General features: G+C 32.7%; 1 long non-coding RNA gene and 1 other non-coding gene across 7 annotated transcripts in view; both read left to right on the forward strand.

Annotated features, from left to right (window-relative positions):
- Positions 1 to 18,206, forward strand: part of LOC121034772 (uncharacterized) — a 66,168-nt gene that overhangs the window by 22,101 nt on the left and 25,861 nt on the right. For 5 of the 6 annotated variants that reach the window (XR_005792605.1, XR_005792608.1, XR_005792607.1 and 2 more), the window contains 3 exons: positions 11,083 to 11,216; positions 12,212 to 12,327; positions 12,659 to 12,822. This is a non-coding gene — a long non-coding RNA (uncharacterized LOC121034772). Of the gene's footprint in view, positions 1 to 11,082; positions 11,217 to 12,211; positions 12,328 to 12,658; positions 12,823 to 18,206 lie in introns of those variants that run through there. The other variant, XR_005792604.1, reaches the window with a different exon arrangement.
- LOC121035211 (U6 spliceosomal RNA) lies at positions 5,500 to 5,604 on the forward strand. Its single transcript, XR_005792798.1, has one exon. It is a non-coding gene; the product is annotated as a U6 spliceosomal RNA (small nuclear RNA).

Below are 18,206 nucleotides of genomic sequence, written 5' to 3' on the forward strand. Positions count from 1 at the left end.
CTCCCATAAATAAACAAACATTAAAAAAATGTAAAGAAATACTTCTATAATTCCTTTTTTTTTACATTTCAATTAATCAGTTTACAGTATCTTAAATTCTGCTAAGAATTGAATAGAATAAGAGAAAACTGACATCTAGTGTCAAATAAATCATATAATGGTGAGTAGAGATAAAGATTACTAGAAAATTGTTTCATGTATGGTTTCTGCAAGTAGTGAATATTGATAACAGGCCAATTGGTTTTGCAATGTTTTACTTTGATACTGATAGTTTAAAAAAAATTATTTTGAACGAGACTGAAAGTGGGGGCAGAGGGAGAGGGAGAATCACAAGCAGGCTCTATGCTCAGCACAGAGCCAGACATGGGGCTTGATCTCATGATGGTGAGATGGTGCCCAACACAGGTCTGGATCTCACCACTGTGAGATCATGACCTGAGCCAAGAGTCTGTTGTTTAACCCAATGATCCACCCAGGTGCCAGACATTGATACTCTTTAAAGCAGTCATCCTCATACATATAAAAGGAGATTTCAATGAATGAGAGTTGCAGGTCAAATGATATAATACTAGCAAATCCACACACACACACAAATCATGCTTATACATTATTGAAATACCCTAGTCTAAATTAGAGGGACTTAGTTTGGTTAACTAGTAATCAGGAGAGTGGGATTTAAGTCTAAGGTTAGTTTAGACAAGTAAACATTACTGAGCTTCAGTGTTTCTTCAGTAGCATAAAGGCACTGAAACAAATACTAATATCTCAACAAGTTACATTGTATGGTTTTAAAACTCATTAATAAAATGAAAAACAAATATTTTTAATAATGTTAAGTCATATAGACCAAAGTCAATATTGCATTTTATGTGGTATTTTAATCCATGGTAATATAAAATATTACAAATGCCAGAGATATAATATGAAGAAAGAGAAGTGATTTCTTGTAATCCTTCATAATGCCCATGTCAACTACTGGGAATTATAAAACAAGAAGTAGTAAACACATTATTTCTGACAAAGAACTAAATACCAGATATTCTGCTGCTCTGACATTTCAGAAAACTGATACTCAAGATTATATTTTTAAATGCCAGCATGCTATTACTTTATGTGCTATGTGAATGCAGTTGCATGCATTCAAAAAAAATGATGGAATTTAGTTTATCTTAAAACAGAGCATAATACAATAATTATAAGTTACAATAAAATTAACAGGACTATGTCCATTTTAGTACAAATATAGGGAAATACACTTTTCATTCATAATAATTTTGTTATTTTAAATATTTTCTAAACATATGGTTTTACTCTTATTCAAATACATTTTTTATGCATTTTAATTTCTTATTGTGAAAGCTATGTATCTGAGGGCAATAGAAAGAATTCGGAATTCAAGTGTTACATTATAGAAAAATAATAAACTAAATTTTCTGCAGTAAATTCAAATGAATAATTCTAAGAAATTTTAATGACAGTCACTAAAATCTCAGTCTAGATAATTATATATTTGATTTGAAAAATAAACTGTAGATTTTAAATGTTCTTCTAAAATTTTATGAAAGTACAATAAAATTTATGATAGATTTAGCATACAACACAATAATGATACACAGAAATATTATTGAATAATTATTACATTAAACTTTTATTATAAAAGGATATAAAACTAGTATTTTTACTTTTATGAAATGTAAGTTTAATAAAACCTGATGGCATATGCAATAAACATTTACAAAATTTAGACAAGTCTATGTAAGTAGAGTGTAAGTATATATGCATATATATATGTTTGTGTAATGTATATGTGAATGCATATGTGTGTACATATAATGTGGTCTATTTCAGAAATGCTACATTAGAATTTTAGGTTGATTCCTTGGAACTCTTTATTCTAGAAATATGTAAGTATCTCTAAAAATTTTAAAGCATATTTAAATCGACCTCTGACTCAGGAGGTAAACCTTGACAGAGGTAAAGATCTTCTACAGAAATTTCTAGTAAGCTAGTACGTACTTACAGAGTAGGTAAATCCCTCACCCCTTAGTAAGATAAAACTTCTCAGAATAAATTGTGTTTAAGTACTATCCATAATTTCCTTAGAAGTCCATGATGTGGCAAGCTTAACAGCCTTTGTTTTTGCAACCTAGTTACTTTTCTCAGGACACATGTGTTAAAATAATTCAAGAGAAGCTGACAAACTGGGAGGTCTGACAAACTAAAAATTCTATATGTAAAATTCCTTCTCTCTCTCTCTCTCTCTCTCTCTCTCTGTATGCATGCACGTGCACCTGTTTCTTTCTCTGTCTCCAACCCCATTGGTTTTTTTCTATAATAGTTGTTATGGATTGGTAAAGACAGGGCGATGCCTTTGGGTGGTTTGCTCTGCCTAGGAAATTAGAACCTGGAACTCCAAAAGAATGAAGGTGACACATCTGAATCCCAGGAGCACATTCTAGTTTTTCCCTACAATTATCAAGTACAGTTTGATCTAAACAATATGCTAAAACTCATGAAAGGCAGATACATTGTATTTATATATCATTTCATACAAATGTTATATTTCACAATAAACAATAAGCCACCTATTACGAATATTTTCCGTATCAATAAAATATATCAAAAATATCAATAAAATATAAATATAAAAAATTAAAAATAAGAATTAAAAAACAATAACATTAAAAAATTGTAGGTTAATACCAAAAGCTCACTGGTATCGATATTTTGAAGTCAATAAAAGAATCACTAATTAGGGAAACAGAAGTTTGAAATGAGAGTCACTACCAATAACATATGATTCAATTCACCAGGAAAATATGATAATTCTATTTTTTTATGCACCTAATTAAAAGTATCTCAAATATATAAAGCAAAAATTGACTGAAGTAAAAGGAGACACAGATCCACTATCCTAATGGGAAAATTTAACTCATCTCTCTCTGTAAATGATAGACATTGAATATCAGTAAGAATTTTAAAAGTTCAACATAATCAACACCTAAATATAATTGATAAATTATCTAACTTCACACCTAATAACTAAGAAAATATATACCCTTTTCTCTACCATGCAAGGTCCACTCATGAAAACTGTTCTCATTCAAATCTCGAAAGCAAGTCTCAAGAAATGAAAAAAAAATCATATATTAAGTTACAAATAAAGAATACACATAGTTTTGGAACATTCTAATTGTTCGGAAATTAATAGCAATCCCTATATAAATTAAATAATAAATTTTTTAATAAAATCAGAAAGATAAAGAAATGACAAAATTATACAATAAAACTTGTGAATCTAATTAAAATTACAGTAGAGAACTTTCTATAATGCAGCTTAGCAAGTTAGAAAAACTAAAACAGAATGTAATAAAATATCAAAGGACAAAGAGAAAATTATAAAAATAAAATTAAAAATATATGATCAACTTATCAACAAAAGTGAGATTCACAAAATAAGATTCATAAATCTTTAAGATTTACAAACTAAGATCAATGAAGAAAGAGAGAAGGCAAAAAACAGATCACATTAGGAAAGCAAAATAGTGTGAAAAAAGGGGACAGCAATATTAAAAAATAATGGATGGAAATTGTGAAATCTTTATCCCAATAAATTCGAAAAACATAATATTTGCCAAAACTGACTCAAAACAAAAAACTTAAGTATTACTCTAACCATCACAAAACCCAATATGGTTTTTAAAAATCATCCTACAAAAAAGGGCAGGTCCAAGCAGTCCTACCTTCTAACATTCAAGGAACAAACAAATCAAATTCACCACAATTATTGTAAAGTCCAGAAAGAGAACAAATCTATGTTACTTTAACCAAATCTCTTAACCTTGGTACCAACATAAAAATAATATTAAAGGTAGAATTATAAGCAAATCTCACATATGAATATAGATGCAAATATTTTAAAATAGATACCTTCACACCAAATTAAGAACTAAAGGTGATTATACACCTTGAATAATTTAAACTTACCACAGGAATTTATTGTTTTTTAGTATGAGAAAAAAATTATTATAAACTGACTAATTTGTATATGAGAAAATCAAGTAATCATCCCAATGGTTACCAAAATGGGGATTAAGGAATCACAACCTGTTATGTTAAAAAACATCTCACCAAAATAAACAGAAAATAGAGTTTTCTCAATGTGACAATCCTTAACCATTATAAAACTGGAAAAAAAACACATAATGTGAAATATTTAAAGTATTTATTTTATGACTAGAAACAAGTAAAAGGCATCCATTTTTACTGATGTCATTTCATATTCTGCTGGAGACACTGTCCAGTGCAAGAAGTCAAAGAAAATTAAGCGGATAGGAAAAAATAAGTCAGATCCTTTTTTATAAATGATATAGTAAAAAGAATCTACAAGTAGATTTATAAAAATATTAGATTGTACAAAATTATTAAAATTAACAATGGAAAATTTGCTTCTATACAAAATTAATATCTGAAATTTTATTGCACTTTAATGTTAAAACTACAAGCATTTCTAATATTTAATTAAAATATATCACTTAACATAGAAACAAAACCTCTAATGTACCTAAGGGGTAAAATATAAGAAAATGTGGGTAAAAATTTTACAGAGTAAAATGCATTTATAATATTTATATAGTTTATATATTTTATGTATAGTTTATATTGAGTATACATAAAAATTACTGATATATATATTGGAGGAGACGTTAATAAATCAAGATATATGTACTCATACTCAATATAACAAGGTCCCATATTTATCATAAATGAGATATAAATTCAATTTAATTCTAATCAAAATTTCAATAGGATTTGGTAGAAATTAATAAACATAAATTTAAGTCATAAAATGCCAAGAATAGTCAAGGAATTCCCAAAGAGTGAGACTTATCTGCCACATAACTTTCAAGTATTATTTTTAAAGATGCCATATATGTCAGTGTCATATGACAGCACTTTAATCAACGCTATTTTCAACCCATGTGACTGCAGAATTTAGAGCTGAGATTATATATAGGATTCCTATAAACTTACACAAAAACCCATAAAGTATCCAGATGATAAATGGACATACACAGAGGCAATTTACAGAGAAGGAAATATGAAAGCCTAATAATTATTTTTATGATCTCACCTATTGAAATGTCAAATACATGTAACTTAAAATATAATTTTTAGCAATTCACACATATGTGATGACGTTGTCAAGAAAGACAAAACATAAAACAAAATTGAGGCTAGTAGTCCTCTAGATGGAAGAAGAGGATGTTGATTTTTGTCAGGGAAAGGCCAGTAGGAATTCTACAATGACCAGAAAGTTCTGGATTAAACGTCAATAGTGGGCACACAAATATTTTTTTCTTATTCCTTATGTGTCACATGTTTCTTATATTTTATGATATATTTTCATATAAAATGCACAATTTAAGGAATATCATGGTAAATTATTAAAAAAAATTAAAAAGACAAAAATGTAGTATAAAAAGTTTCCAGAGAGACGTTGCTTCAGCAGCACATAACACTAAAAGTGGAAAGACACAGAGAAGATTAGCATAGTCCCTGGACAAGGATGATACAAAATGCTTCCAGAGTAAACCTCTTTACTCATAACAAACTCAACCACAATAGTATATACTAAAGAAACCTAAATAAAACCATTTTCAGAAATGCAAGCAGTGAAAATCTACCATGCAATGACCTTCTAAGAGTGAATTACTCTTAAGTGTATTCTCACACACTAATAAATTCATCGATGAAGAATCATGAAATATAAGAAATAATGATGAGAAAGAAAACTGGTAAAATGTATAGTTAATACTAATAATTATTAACAAAAACAAAACTCAACAAAACAAAAATGGGCCTTTCTCTGATTTTTCATTCTGAATGGAAATAAATTTGATTCAAGAAAGAGTTAGGTGGTCCCATTTTAGTGTATGGCACAAGATGTATTTTCCACTGCAGGTTCTGCCGGAGTCTTTCATTGGCAATACAGACTGTTCAAATTATACACACACAGCAATTGTGTGTGTGTGTGTGTGTGTGTGTGGCTGTGCGCACACACTATAGATCCAACAAATCCTAAAGAGAGCATACGTAGAACACACTGTACCCTCCTTTATACAAAGGTGTTCTGGCTAAGCTTCAGTGAGTACATGTAATATTTTTAATATTTGCTATCTAAATGCTACATGGGAAGATGAAGGGTTATGTTGATCAAATTCTGTATCATTTTAACCATCCTCCTTCCTTGCTTGGCTTTAGTATACACAGGCTGATTAGTAATGTAGTTTCGACTACTGTGCTAACTCACAAGATCACAAATGGGGTTAAAAAGAATAAGAATCTTCATTTTTTTTTTCAGCAATTTCAAGGTATTAGTTTCAGAATTCAGGCCTTTTCTAGGGCCAAGTAAGACGTATCTCACATCAAACTTATTTCACATTTGGCCTCTGGCATTAAAGGGAATATAAGGTCCAGCAAGTCCATTGTTTGAGATTTCCTTTGAAATATTAGGCAACAGGTATGGATTGAATTATCTTCCCAGATGCTTTCCTTTAATTCTTTCTCTATGAAATGCTAGGGCTCTGTTATTTAAGACTGCAACATGAAAATAGAGCCAAAAATATATTCTGGTTGTTTTGGAGCAATGAAGTTTAACGAAGGCCCAGTTTATGAAAAATTTGAAGATGGTAAAGAATTGTGAGAAAGACCCTAAAGCACACTTTACGTTGAAATTCTGAAGGCTTAGGGAATGTACCAACTGGAACTGAAGTCATACCATAGAAAAAATATTGCATTACTGAATATCTGCTTATATATTTGTATCTTGTGAATATAATGTTGCTGCCATGAAACTATGCGGGTGCTTAATAAAAATCATTTCACTTGAAACATGAGCCAGTGTGGAGCTGTTGCAGATAGAGGCTAGGATATAGGTTGACACAAAGAAAGGGGTTATGAAGTTTAAATGAGGTGAAAAGAAGGAAGCTTCTCTTCTGCCCTCAGCCCTCTCCATGTTTTCTACCCACTTTTCTTTTTTTCTTTTATTTTTTTATACCAATTCTTGCCAAAATTAAGTTGATACTTGATTTCCTTATCTAATAATCTATGCATGTAATGCTTACTGGTCATAAACCTGTAGAAGAGGAAGGGTCAGCGGCAGAATACACTGCTGGGCTACTCCTTAGACACTGATTCCATTTAGAATTTTTCAAAAATAGGATGCTTATGCTTTTGATTTGGTGATGCTGCTAGATTTTGTTTCTGCCACTATTACTGGAAGGAAAAATGACAGTGGTCCTACAAATTTCTAATTTCTATTATGACATATATGCCCAGGGGCATATCACTCTCCCCCCATTGGAGTTGCTTAAGATTTTATACTTCCGTAAAACCTGGACTTGGTATAGGAGAAGATGTCTACTCTTGTAATCCAGATGTTTGCCTCATATTCTGCTCTATTTTCAAGGATGATCAAGAGCAGGGACATCCATTCTCTTATGAAAACAGTTTATCCTCAGCTTTTGAGCCATTTACAAGATTCCAATGGAAAAAAAGGATATTTATCATGTGCAAATTACATAATATTAACATGTTTGAATACTGTAGTCAATTTATATATATGTGCATATATATATACTTATATACATAGAAAGTGCAGTTTTTGTCAGAAAATATATATTTAAATTAGCTATATTGATAAAAACGACAATTATTGGAAGGATTTAGAGATATTGCTCAGAATCCAAGAAAAGAAATGTAGCAAAAATCCATGAGGCTCTGGAATCAGGAAATACAATGTTGATAACTCAGGCCATAACATAATACAGATGTTTAGGGATTAAAGCTTTGGATAGTGGAAGCTTGTTAATATTGAATCACAAATAGGTCAGTTCCTTATTAACTAGAAAACAATATACAACTGTAGTGAGTTTGTCATAAAAGGTATCCATATTAGATGAAAGGATAGAAATCATCCAAAAATGTTCTCTAACCCCTTCTACGTAAGGATTTCCTTGGTATTCATACATGTATTGAAGGATTGACATTTAATGCTCAAACTATCCATATATGCACACATACACCCCTATATATAACTAATTGATTGAAGTTTTCATTTTCCTGATCATTGTTTTTACATATAAACAAAACTTGCATTTCTTCTCTATTTTTTGCTTCTATAAAGTTGAAAGTTGCTTGGATTTTCTTAAGTTACTATGTAACTTTGATAATGTAGGCTTTCCAAATACTAGAAGACATGAACTATATTATTTTTCTTAAAAAAATGCTTCATGTTTGACATTGTCAACGTAGGTTTGATGGCTAAGTCACTTACTATTGAATTTTGGTACTTCAGGTTAAGGGAATTTAAGATTTTCTATAGAAGAGGTGACAGTCATTCAGCAGTTCTTGAAAGCTGATGAAACCACCTAAGTGACAAAAATGGGGTCCGGTTGAAGCTAACCAATTTTGAAAACTGGGGGAAGGGAGTATGGTTAAGTGGATAAAGCATTATTAATACAGTTCTAAGTAGGGTTCAATTTCACAAGAGATGTCAGAAATCCAAAACCACTACTCTGTGGGTTTACAGTGTGAAGTTTTCTTTTTTTCTTTTTTTTTTTTCAACGTTTATTTATTTGTGGGATAGAGAGAGACAGAGCATGAACGGGGGAGGGGCAGAGAGAGAGGAAGACACAGAATCGGAAACAGGCTCCAGGCTCTGAGCCATCAGCCCAGAGCCTGACGCGGGGCTTGAACTCACAGACCACAAGATCGTGACCTGGCTGAAGTCGGACGCTTAACCGACTGTGCCACCCAGGCACCCCCAGTGTGAAGTTTTCTAAAGTTTCCTTCTGAAGTATACAAAAAGTTTGCCTACCAATAAGATGAGATTAACCTAAGGCCCATAAACATCCAGAATTTTATTTGTATTATTTGTATTTGTATTATTTGTATTTATTTGTATTATTTTTTACACAAAGTTTGGTCTCTTTGAGAACATGTTAAATCCAGAGAATAGACGAAAGTAATTCTTAAGAAACATTACTCAAATTCCCTTGGCAACATATATCTTTGTCAAGTCACAAAAAATAATTTGCTAAATCTTGGATTATTCTTTTTTAAAAATAAGAGGGGAATAATCATTTTAAGATAGAGAATTGCTCAAAAGCTTATAAATAATGTGGAATATCCATTTATCTCTCCTGGTCTTTTTTCAGTAATTTTGGTATTTTTCATCGTGCTCTGTAAGATCTATTTTTAATCTATTGGACAATAATTCATGAGAAATTTGGAAGAACTCTGGTGTTTTGATCTTGAATTCAATGTGGCATCTGGAGAGATCTAATAATTTTTAATAAAGCATAGCTTCCATTTCAACCTTCTCCTTGTTAAATATTTTTAAAATTTTTCTAAATTAAAATTTTTTTTTCTTATTTGAGAGATAAGAGAGAGAGCAAGAGCAGGGAGGGACAGAGAGAGAGAGAGGAAGAGAGAAGATCTCAAGTAGCCTCTGCGCTGACAGCCAGGCTCAAACTCACAAATCATGAGGTCATTATCTGAGTGGAAATGAAGAGTCCTACTCTTAACCCACTGAGTCACCCAGGTGCCCATTCTTGTCAAATGATTTAAATGAAACTCGTGACTTCTTCAGCCTAATCTGGAGCCTCATACGTGATAAAATCAAAATTGCCTATGGAGATAAAGTAGAATATGTTACAAATGAATAATATTTTTAGGAGAGAATATTGAGGGGGGTAACCAAAGAGTAACTCCTAGTTTTCTTATTAGACAAAAGTATCAGAGAAAAAATAACAGGAAATCTACTCAAGGTGCTGAACCTGTTCAAGAATTAACTTTATGGTTCTCAAAAAGTTATAAGCTAAATTTATACATTTCCTAAGTTATTACATGCAAAAGGAGATAGTTGCCACAGTAATTACATTTGTAATTCCTATAGCTGGCAATAACCAGAGAAGGAAGTTTCATGGTGTATAGAGAGGGTAAAAGAACATGGAATGTTGAAGTTCAGCCTTTGGATAAAGGAAGTGAAAAAAAAAAAAAAAAGCCTGGGCATTCGAAATATATTTTTGTGGAGAAAAAAGGTAAGATGTGGTTTTTACTGATACCACAATTAAGCACCAAACGATATGTTTGAAAATCTAATGATTTATCTAAATAAAAGCATCCTTAAGACAATTTCAATATAAATCATGTCCAAAATATTTACCTTGAATGTTCCTTGGAATGCCTATGTGAGTATGTCAAGTGATATGGATCACTACCTTTCAGCGTAGGGATTTTTATGTAATTGAATCACAGTTGATATACAATTTTAATTTTACATTAGGTTCAGGTGTACAACAATGTTTCAACACAGAATAGGGCACTTTGGCTTTGACTAGCTATAACTTTTAGAAGATGTTCTCCTTAGATCAAGGATTGCACAAATATCAGTATCTCTTCAACTTCAAATATATGCAAAACCAGAAAAAAATGGGAAGATGGAAATTAATGTGTACTGCTGATTCCCAGTTCAAGCATAGATCTGGAGATATGAATGAATGAATGTTAAAGTTGATAAAGAACTGAAAAGCTGGGTAGAGAGAGTGGCCTAAGATTGAGGAAAAGCAGCAACCTCTCTGGTAGCAGTTGTTTACCACTATGGTCAGAAAGTAGGCTATGGGGCAGATTTTTTTTAAAATTTTTTTTAACATTTATTTATTTTTGAGACAGAAAGAGACAGAGCATGAATGGGGGAGGGGCAGAGAGAGAGGGAGACACAGAATCGGAAGCAGGCTCCAGGCTCTGAGCCATCAGCCCAGAGCCTGACGCGGGGCTCGAACTCACGGACCGCGAGATCGTGACCTGAGCTGAAGTCGGACGCTCAACCGACTGAGCCACCCAGGCGCCCCAGATTTTTTTCTCTAACACATTGCCATGGGAACATCATTGCCTACTCCTGCTCTTTCTGGGCAGAAAAAAGATACAAAACTAACATAATGCTAGCACCAGAATTGTTGTGAGGTGCAGGTAGCAATTAATGCAGGATGATTATTCTTCTCATGACCTTTATTCAAGGCTTACAGCCAAACCAGGAGAACAGCTTTAATGGGAGTCATTTGCTAAACCACCTAATGAAAGTGAAACAAAGATGATCAAGATTATGACTATGTGAAGTCTCCCACCCATCAGAAGCCCTACTGTAATTGCATGTAGGTAAAGTGTATTAAGAATTTTAAAACAATGCATTTTTCATTTATCGATTTTTTTCTTTTATTCATATCATTTATTGTTTCCTTTAGAATTTTTATAGACTTTTTGTGTGTGTATGCACAGTAGTAATCCTATAATTGTTATATTTTCTCCTATTTACTACTTCTAAGGACAATATACTCTAGTATAGAATTTAATTTTTTTTTTGGTTTGAATTATTTTATTTCTGATAGTTCCCAATAATTTCATATTGTTGTCTTACCTTCTCATTAATCATTGCTCGTAAAAAAGTAGCAAAAAAGAAAAAGCTGTATGCCAATTGATTCAGTTGATTTACCAGGGAAAGTAACTTCCTCTTAGGAAGAGAAATTCACTTTGTCTTAAAGTACGTTAACAGAATAATGGGGTAGTTGAGCATGAAAGATGAGGCCTTCTAAACATAACCCAGATAGAAGGTGTTTACTTTACAAAAAGTCAATTTCTCTACGTAAGAAACAAACAGGAATTTTTTTTTTGGAGTTGGGGCTGGGGGTGGAGAGGGAAGGTGATGGTTAATGCTGGAGAAAGTTATCCTAAGAGGCAAGAGTAAGACACCAATAAAGGGCATAATAAAGCCAGGGAAAAATTATCTTTTATGTGTAATGGACATCTAATTTTAGGAGAGTGATATTTAGTATGTAAGGTCTTTGTTGCCACATCTATTGTTATCATCTACTAGCCCCATACTTACAAAGAAAGACATTTGTACCGCTAGTTTTGTTTAATGGCATAAATGATGTTTAATTGGGAAAATGGTAATTATAAAGAGGACAGAGAAGGAATTTCAAAAGGGGGCTTAAGGTGAGCAACACTTGTGAAACAAGCTTATAAATGAATTAACCATTAATATTAATGCTGAAGGCCTAGAATCACCTGGAATAGGTTTATTTCATAAAGAGCTCTTTAATTTTCAAACAGAGTTTTTATTTGTTGCCTCTGATTTTCTTTAATAAAGGAAATGATCTGGAAAAAAAAAAGAATAGCCATCAACTATATTCAGCATGCTCTGTTTATCTCTTCAGAAACTTCTCCTTCATGATGTTTCCCCCCATCACCCCAGTGAAACATGCAGTAAGTATGTCTGTGTCTCAAATATCTTCTTAGAGGGTACATCAGTCATATTGGTTTGGGACCCACCTTAATGACCTCATTTAGCCATAATCACCTACATAATTTACTTATCTCCAAATACAGACACATTCTGAGATACTGGGGGTTAGGATTTCAACATTTGAATTTGGAGGGACACAATTATGCCCATGAAAAGGGACATATGAAACTAGTTTATTTCACAGATTTAATCACTCAGAATCCTAAAGTGCTGGGTTTGGAACTCACAGCTTCAGTAGAGGAATAGAAGAATTTTACCATCTGATGTGACTCTGCTCTGATTATATTTTAGGACTACCATGAAGATATACTAAAAATTCTAACACCCTGGAGGAGTCTAAAATCCCATTCAGCTGCAAATCTTCCTGTCATGGGAGTTGATTGCCAGCTCTAATTTTGAGTGAACGCATTAAACATGATGGTGAAAATATCAATTAAAAAAATCTACTCTCCATACTACGTGTGTCTATTTCCATGTGTGTTCTTCCCTAACTTACATTCCACCTACACAGAGTTGTTTGTGGCTTCTATTTTGTCAAACTCTTAAAACATTCTTAGTTAAAATCATCTATTTTTTTTTCTACTATCCTACCTTGACCTTGTCTTCAGCTCTTGCTCCTTAAAGATTGGGATGTGGGGGGACACTTCTCTCCTTTACCACATAATTCTTTTGTCAGGAATTTCAGGATTTCCTCAAAGTTTGCAGTTGTATGTTTGACATTCTCTAATTTCAACAATGATGTTTTTCATTTTATATTCTCATATTTTTGTAATTTGGGTTGGTTCTTGTATGGATTTGAAAACTTACACTTATTCTAGGCTATTATTCCCAAGAATTCCATTACAAGGTTTGTATCCACCTGAATGCCCCAAAGATCCCAAAAATGCCAGTATTCAGGTTCCTATTTCCTAGTTTTCCCCATTTTTAATACAGTCCTCCTTGACAGTTTGAAATTTAGCAGATAAACTTGTGAACATGAAGTAGTTTTGAGTTAATTCAAAATCATCATCAGGGAAGAAAATTCTTGTCAATAAAATTAAAATCTGTACCCATCAATACTAGTATAGATCATTTCCCTTTAACAGATTGCTTTTGAATTTCAAACATTTTTTTTCAATTTAAATATTAAGCATTTACAATCAAGTGCTAATTTATTTTCAATCCTACTTCCACTATTTCCCCACCTTTCTTCTTTAATCCATAATTATATGTCAACATTCCTTTTCTTCCAAAATATATTTTATCTTTCCTTTCCCTGGTATTTTTATAATACCATTTACTTGATCTGGAATATCATATTCTTCCACTGTATCTGTTAAACATTTTTATATCCCCCAGTGTTTCTATTTAGGCAGCTAGCCTCATGAAGAATTTCCAGTTCATCTTCTATAATCTGAGTTTAAGGTCTCAAGGGGCATCTACTAGAGAAATGTTGAGCTCCCCTTATCTTCATGAGCAGAAATCAGCATTAAATATGGACAGCAGTGTAATTCTTCCAAAGGAATTATATTTGAACTCTCTATCAATTCCTCTAATCAGGACTGGCTCCATTGATGAGTAAAGTTGCACAGTGTCCAGCACTTAAAAAGGCCCTACACTTGGGGTTTCATGTTCTATAGACATCATTTAAAAATTATCTTTGAATTGGTGTTTTATAAATGAGTCCTATTAGACAATGCAGGACTGCAATGGGTAGGATCAGATTTAAGTGAGAGCCTTGCAGTGTCTGGGGCTGGGCAAGTTTGCAGCCTCCCTGACTCTCGCAGTTAGCTGAATAGTACCTTCCAAGGGGATTTGATGGGGAACTCTTCACACATTCCCCATCCAGATACTGAGTGCATCCCAGCATGGAATCTGCAATCCTTTGGAGGTCTGAAGGGTTAGGGTGGTGAGCTCTGGAGAAAAAGACACTGATTCCCTGCCCCAAACCAGGGTCCTGCATTTTCACTTTGTACTGGGCCCCGTAAATTATATAGCCAACTATACCTCCAATGAATACCAATTAATATAAAGTAATAGGAGGAAAGGAGGGGAAAAAAGTATTAGGAACTCCTTTTCTCCCATTCACACAGGTCAACATTTAAAATTAAGTAAGAGTATCATGGGTAAAAAGGCACTTCACAGCCACTGTCTGTATTTTTTGTCATTTGAATGGTTTCAATAAATATTGTTATTCTGTTAAGTTGAATTAATATAGTTCTGAAGGTAAGATCTGTACGTATCTGAATAACTAGAAAGCAAATATAAGTGTATTCTGAGAAAAAAGAAAAAAAGATTCTCTAAATAAAAGATATATATAAAAGTTGTTTAAAAAAGCAGATGATGTAACTAGCACATTGTAAGTGTTGATGGTTAGTGAGAATCAAAGACTTTTTAAGGAGATGGGTGAGGTCTTTGCTATATAATTATATATCAGAAAATATCTCTCAGTGCTCAATAAAATTCACAACCACTTAAGCAGTAATTTTGTTAAGAGTAACAAAGGGGGACCTACCAAAGTAGTGCACTAGGGTGCTGATCAGTGGTAGCCTATGAACCCAGCATAGTCGAACTGTGTTATTTCACCAGGACTAAGAACTCAGCCCAAACATGTGAGCTTCCTGTACCATCTTTGCTGCAGAGAACAGGATAAAAATGAACTATCACTAAAAATTAGGGCAGACACTTAGATATGATTAAATATGTTATGGACATATCATATACACCATAAAAACTATACTGAGACAGATACTATTAACATACAGATAAGGAAACTAAGGCACAGAGAGGTGATTTGCACACCACACAGAGATTACAAGTGGAATAGCCAGGATTTGAACTATGTATGACTCTTCATCTCAGGACCTATGCCCTTAACCTCTACATCTCTATCTCTCTATTGATTCTTAGTTTCCTAATATAGGTGAATGTAATTTCAAGTTTTTCCTCAGACAACATCTGACTTATACTAACTTGGATCTTTTTTCTCTAATTCTTAGTCAACATGGGGAAACAGCCAAAAATGCAAAACCATTCTAATACGTTAGGAGTCAGTCCTCTCTCTCTCTCTCTCTCTCAATTGCTTGAAAGCGTGTAGTCATATTTCCGATAGACCAGTAGCAATAAGACTAGATTTTTGAAACAGTTTATACTATAGTTATTTTATGTTTATTTTAGTCTGCAATTTGTATCTTTTGAGTGATATTATAAATGATGATATTTGTTCAGGATTGGTCAATATGATATTTTCCAATTAGATAATCATTTTAACTTCTACATCATTTTTCGTAGTATATTGTCCAAAAACGGGTAAAGGTATTCTAGATTAGACTTCGCAATTACTATTATACTGAGATTGTACTGAGGACTCCACAGCATACCATTTGACAGGCGGTATTTATTAAATACATGACATTAGAGAAGGCAGAAAATAACAAAGGCAGAGACAGACATGATAAACATGTCTGTGTTTCACCTATGAATTTTAGTTTTCAGTGACTTTGACAGTTAAGATAATGCAAGGCTAGTGTCACTGCTGAATTTTTTTTAAGTTTGTTCAGAAATTCATTTTTCTTACCTTCGAGTTAAAGAGTCAGTGTTTCTAGCCAAGATAGACAATAACAGGGTCACACAAGGTATAGGAAACTACAGAATATAAATTATTTTTGTGACTTTGACTAAAAATAAAAACAGATTCTCATATTGGTGTATATTTTAAAAATACTAGAATGTATTAAACACTTATTATGTGTCAGGAAATATGATCCTAAAAAGACAGCACTCTCTCTGTTTAAATTCCATTAATATATTTTCTTGATCTACCCTAAAAATATACTCTATCATTCTGTTATTTTTCCCTGCTCTGACTTAACATAATCATATATTCCTTTTCTTTGACTTTGTTTGCATAAAAGTAAATGATGGTTAATCAATCACCCTTTTCTCCCTACTTTCCAGGAGTCAGCCTGCCTTTGCACTCAACCAACTTTCCTTCTCTAGACAAATTTATTACAAGTAGCTCTGCTTCTCTTTGGAGAGGTGTGTAAGAAGTCTAAAACTTCAACTGAGGTGTGCCCTGCTGAACCTTATTCAAATGGCCTGGGGATCTCACCGGTGGATGTAGATAAATAGCCATGGCCTTTGCAGTATGAGCTCTTGATATTCTATTGGCTATATTTAGCTTTACCTTTTATTGCAGGAGATGCTGAAGCTGAATGCAATCTTCCTGACGCAATGTTGAACAAAATAACATGTCCTACTTTTCTTTTTTTTAAAGCTGTTGATTTCAATAAGTCCCACAGAGCATTTAGGCGTGAGCTTCTAGCTTTAACTTAATGCTAAGTAGACAACACTGGATAAGCTACCTCGACTTCCATTTGGGATTAAAAGCAAGGACAGGAATAGTAAATATTCAAACTTAGATGCATGTGGTTGTCCCCAGACTTAGGAATCAGGGTCCTATATGGTCTCACATGAATTCTAGGTTTATAAACTATGTATGAGAGCCAAACATAAGTTTTCCCATGAAAAGGTGTCTGATTTTATTAAAACACAAAAAGAACTGATGGCTCACTCTTATTGTTGTGAAAATATGCCAATTTCTTAAGTCAAGTTAGTTAACATACTCATGAAACTATTGCAAACCCGAAGGATAAGAAAGCAATTTAAAATGCCTGAAATTAAAGCACTGCCCCTGGAAACCAATACATCAACGGGAAACTAGAGTGCATTCTGTCGTACTGTCAGAATAAAAACGAAAAGGAACGCAGAAGACACAAACTAAAAGTGGAAAGAGTTTTCCTTAAGACAAATGAGAAATCTTAAGAGACAGATTAGATACATATAAAATGAAAAATGAGATACTGATAGCCAAACAGACCAATATAAAAAAAAAATGTTGGCTTACGTTACTGCTTTTAGGGAAGACACTGGACAATGTGTCTTAATTAGTAATGTGGTCTGGGATTAATAAAGCAGCACATTCTCAAGACAGCTCTCTTTTGGTACAATTGTGGTATTCAAAAGTAAAACTAAAACTAAGTGATTTGATTACTTTCGTTTTCTAAGAGATAATTTGCACATGTGGAAATATCCCTCAAGATAAAGTATCATAGATCAAATGTTTACGTCAATTTAGTTTAAATGCAAAAGGCATGGACTCTGAAATAGACTGCTGTTTTGATAAATAAATTTATAAATAAATCTAATTTTATTTATTTATTTATTTATTTATTTATTTATTTATTTATTTAATAAATATGAGTCTCTGCTAGGCTCCTAAATACCACCAAATTTATATTCTGGGACATAAATTTTGCTGGGAAGCTTGTTGAGGGCTAGGATTTAGCTTGTTTTTATTTATTTATTTTTTATATTTTAAATATTTGGTAGTACGGGGCTGGTGCATTAACAGTTTTATTTCACATTAAGCTCTATAAAAGTGATATTCATGAGAGACTTGGCACTGGTTCTAAACAATTTCTGATGTCCTAAACAACTTAGCACCACTCCATTGAGAAATACCTAAGACTGAAATTTCCATTTGAATCCCAACTTTACCTATGCTTTGATTCAAATTTATCATACTAGAAAATAAAAGCTAGAACTTGGCTTACTAGGTTAACATCATAATTCAGTCCACCAGCCATTTGCTGAAGTTCCAGTATCGTGTATTTTTTATTGAGGCTTTCAGCACTTGATGCCAATGCCAAAACTGTTCAGTTAAGCTGATGCCAAATTCTTGCACAAAAATTGTGATACGATAAATGTTGTAGTTGAACCGATTAAGATTTGGTATACTTTGTTATTCAGCAATAGTAAGCGAAGCACAGAGCAAAGAATTTCATAAAAAGCTTTGGCT

This window comes from Herpailurus yagouaroundi, unplaced genomic scaffold (genome assembly GCF_014898765.1).
Source record: "Herpailurus yagouaroundi ecotype Mexico unplaced genomic scaffold, PumYag 160, whole genome shotgun sequence".
NCBI lineage: Eukaryota > Metazoa > Chordata > Mammalia > Carnivora > Felidae > Herpailurus > Herpailurus yagouaroundi.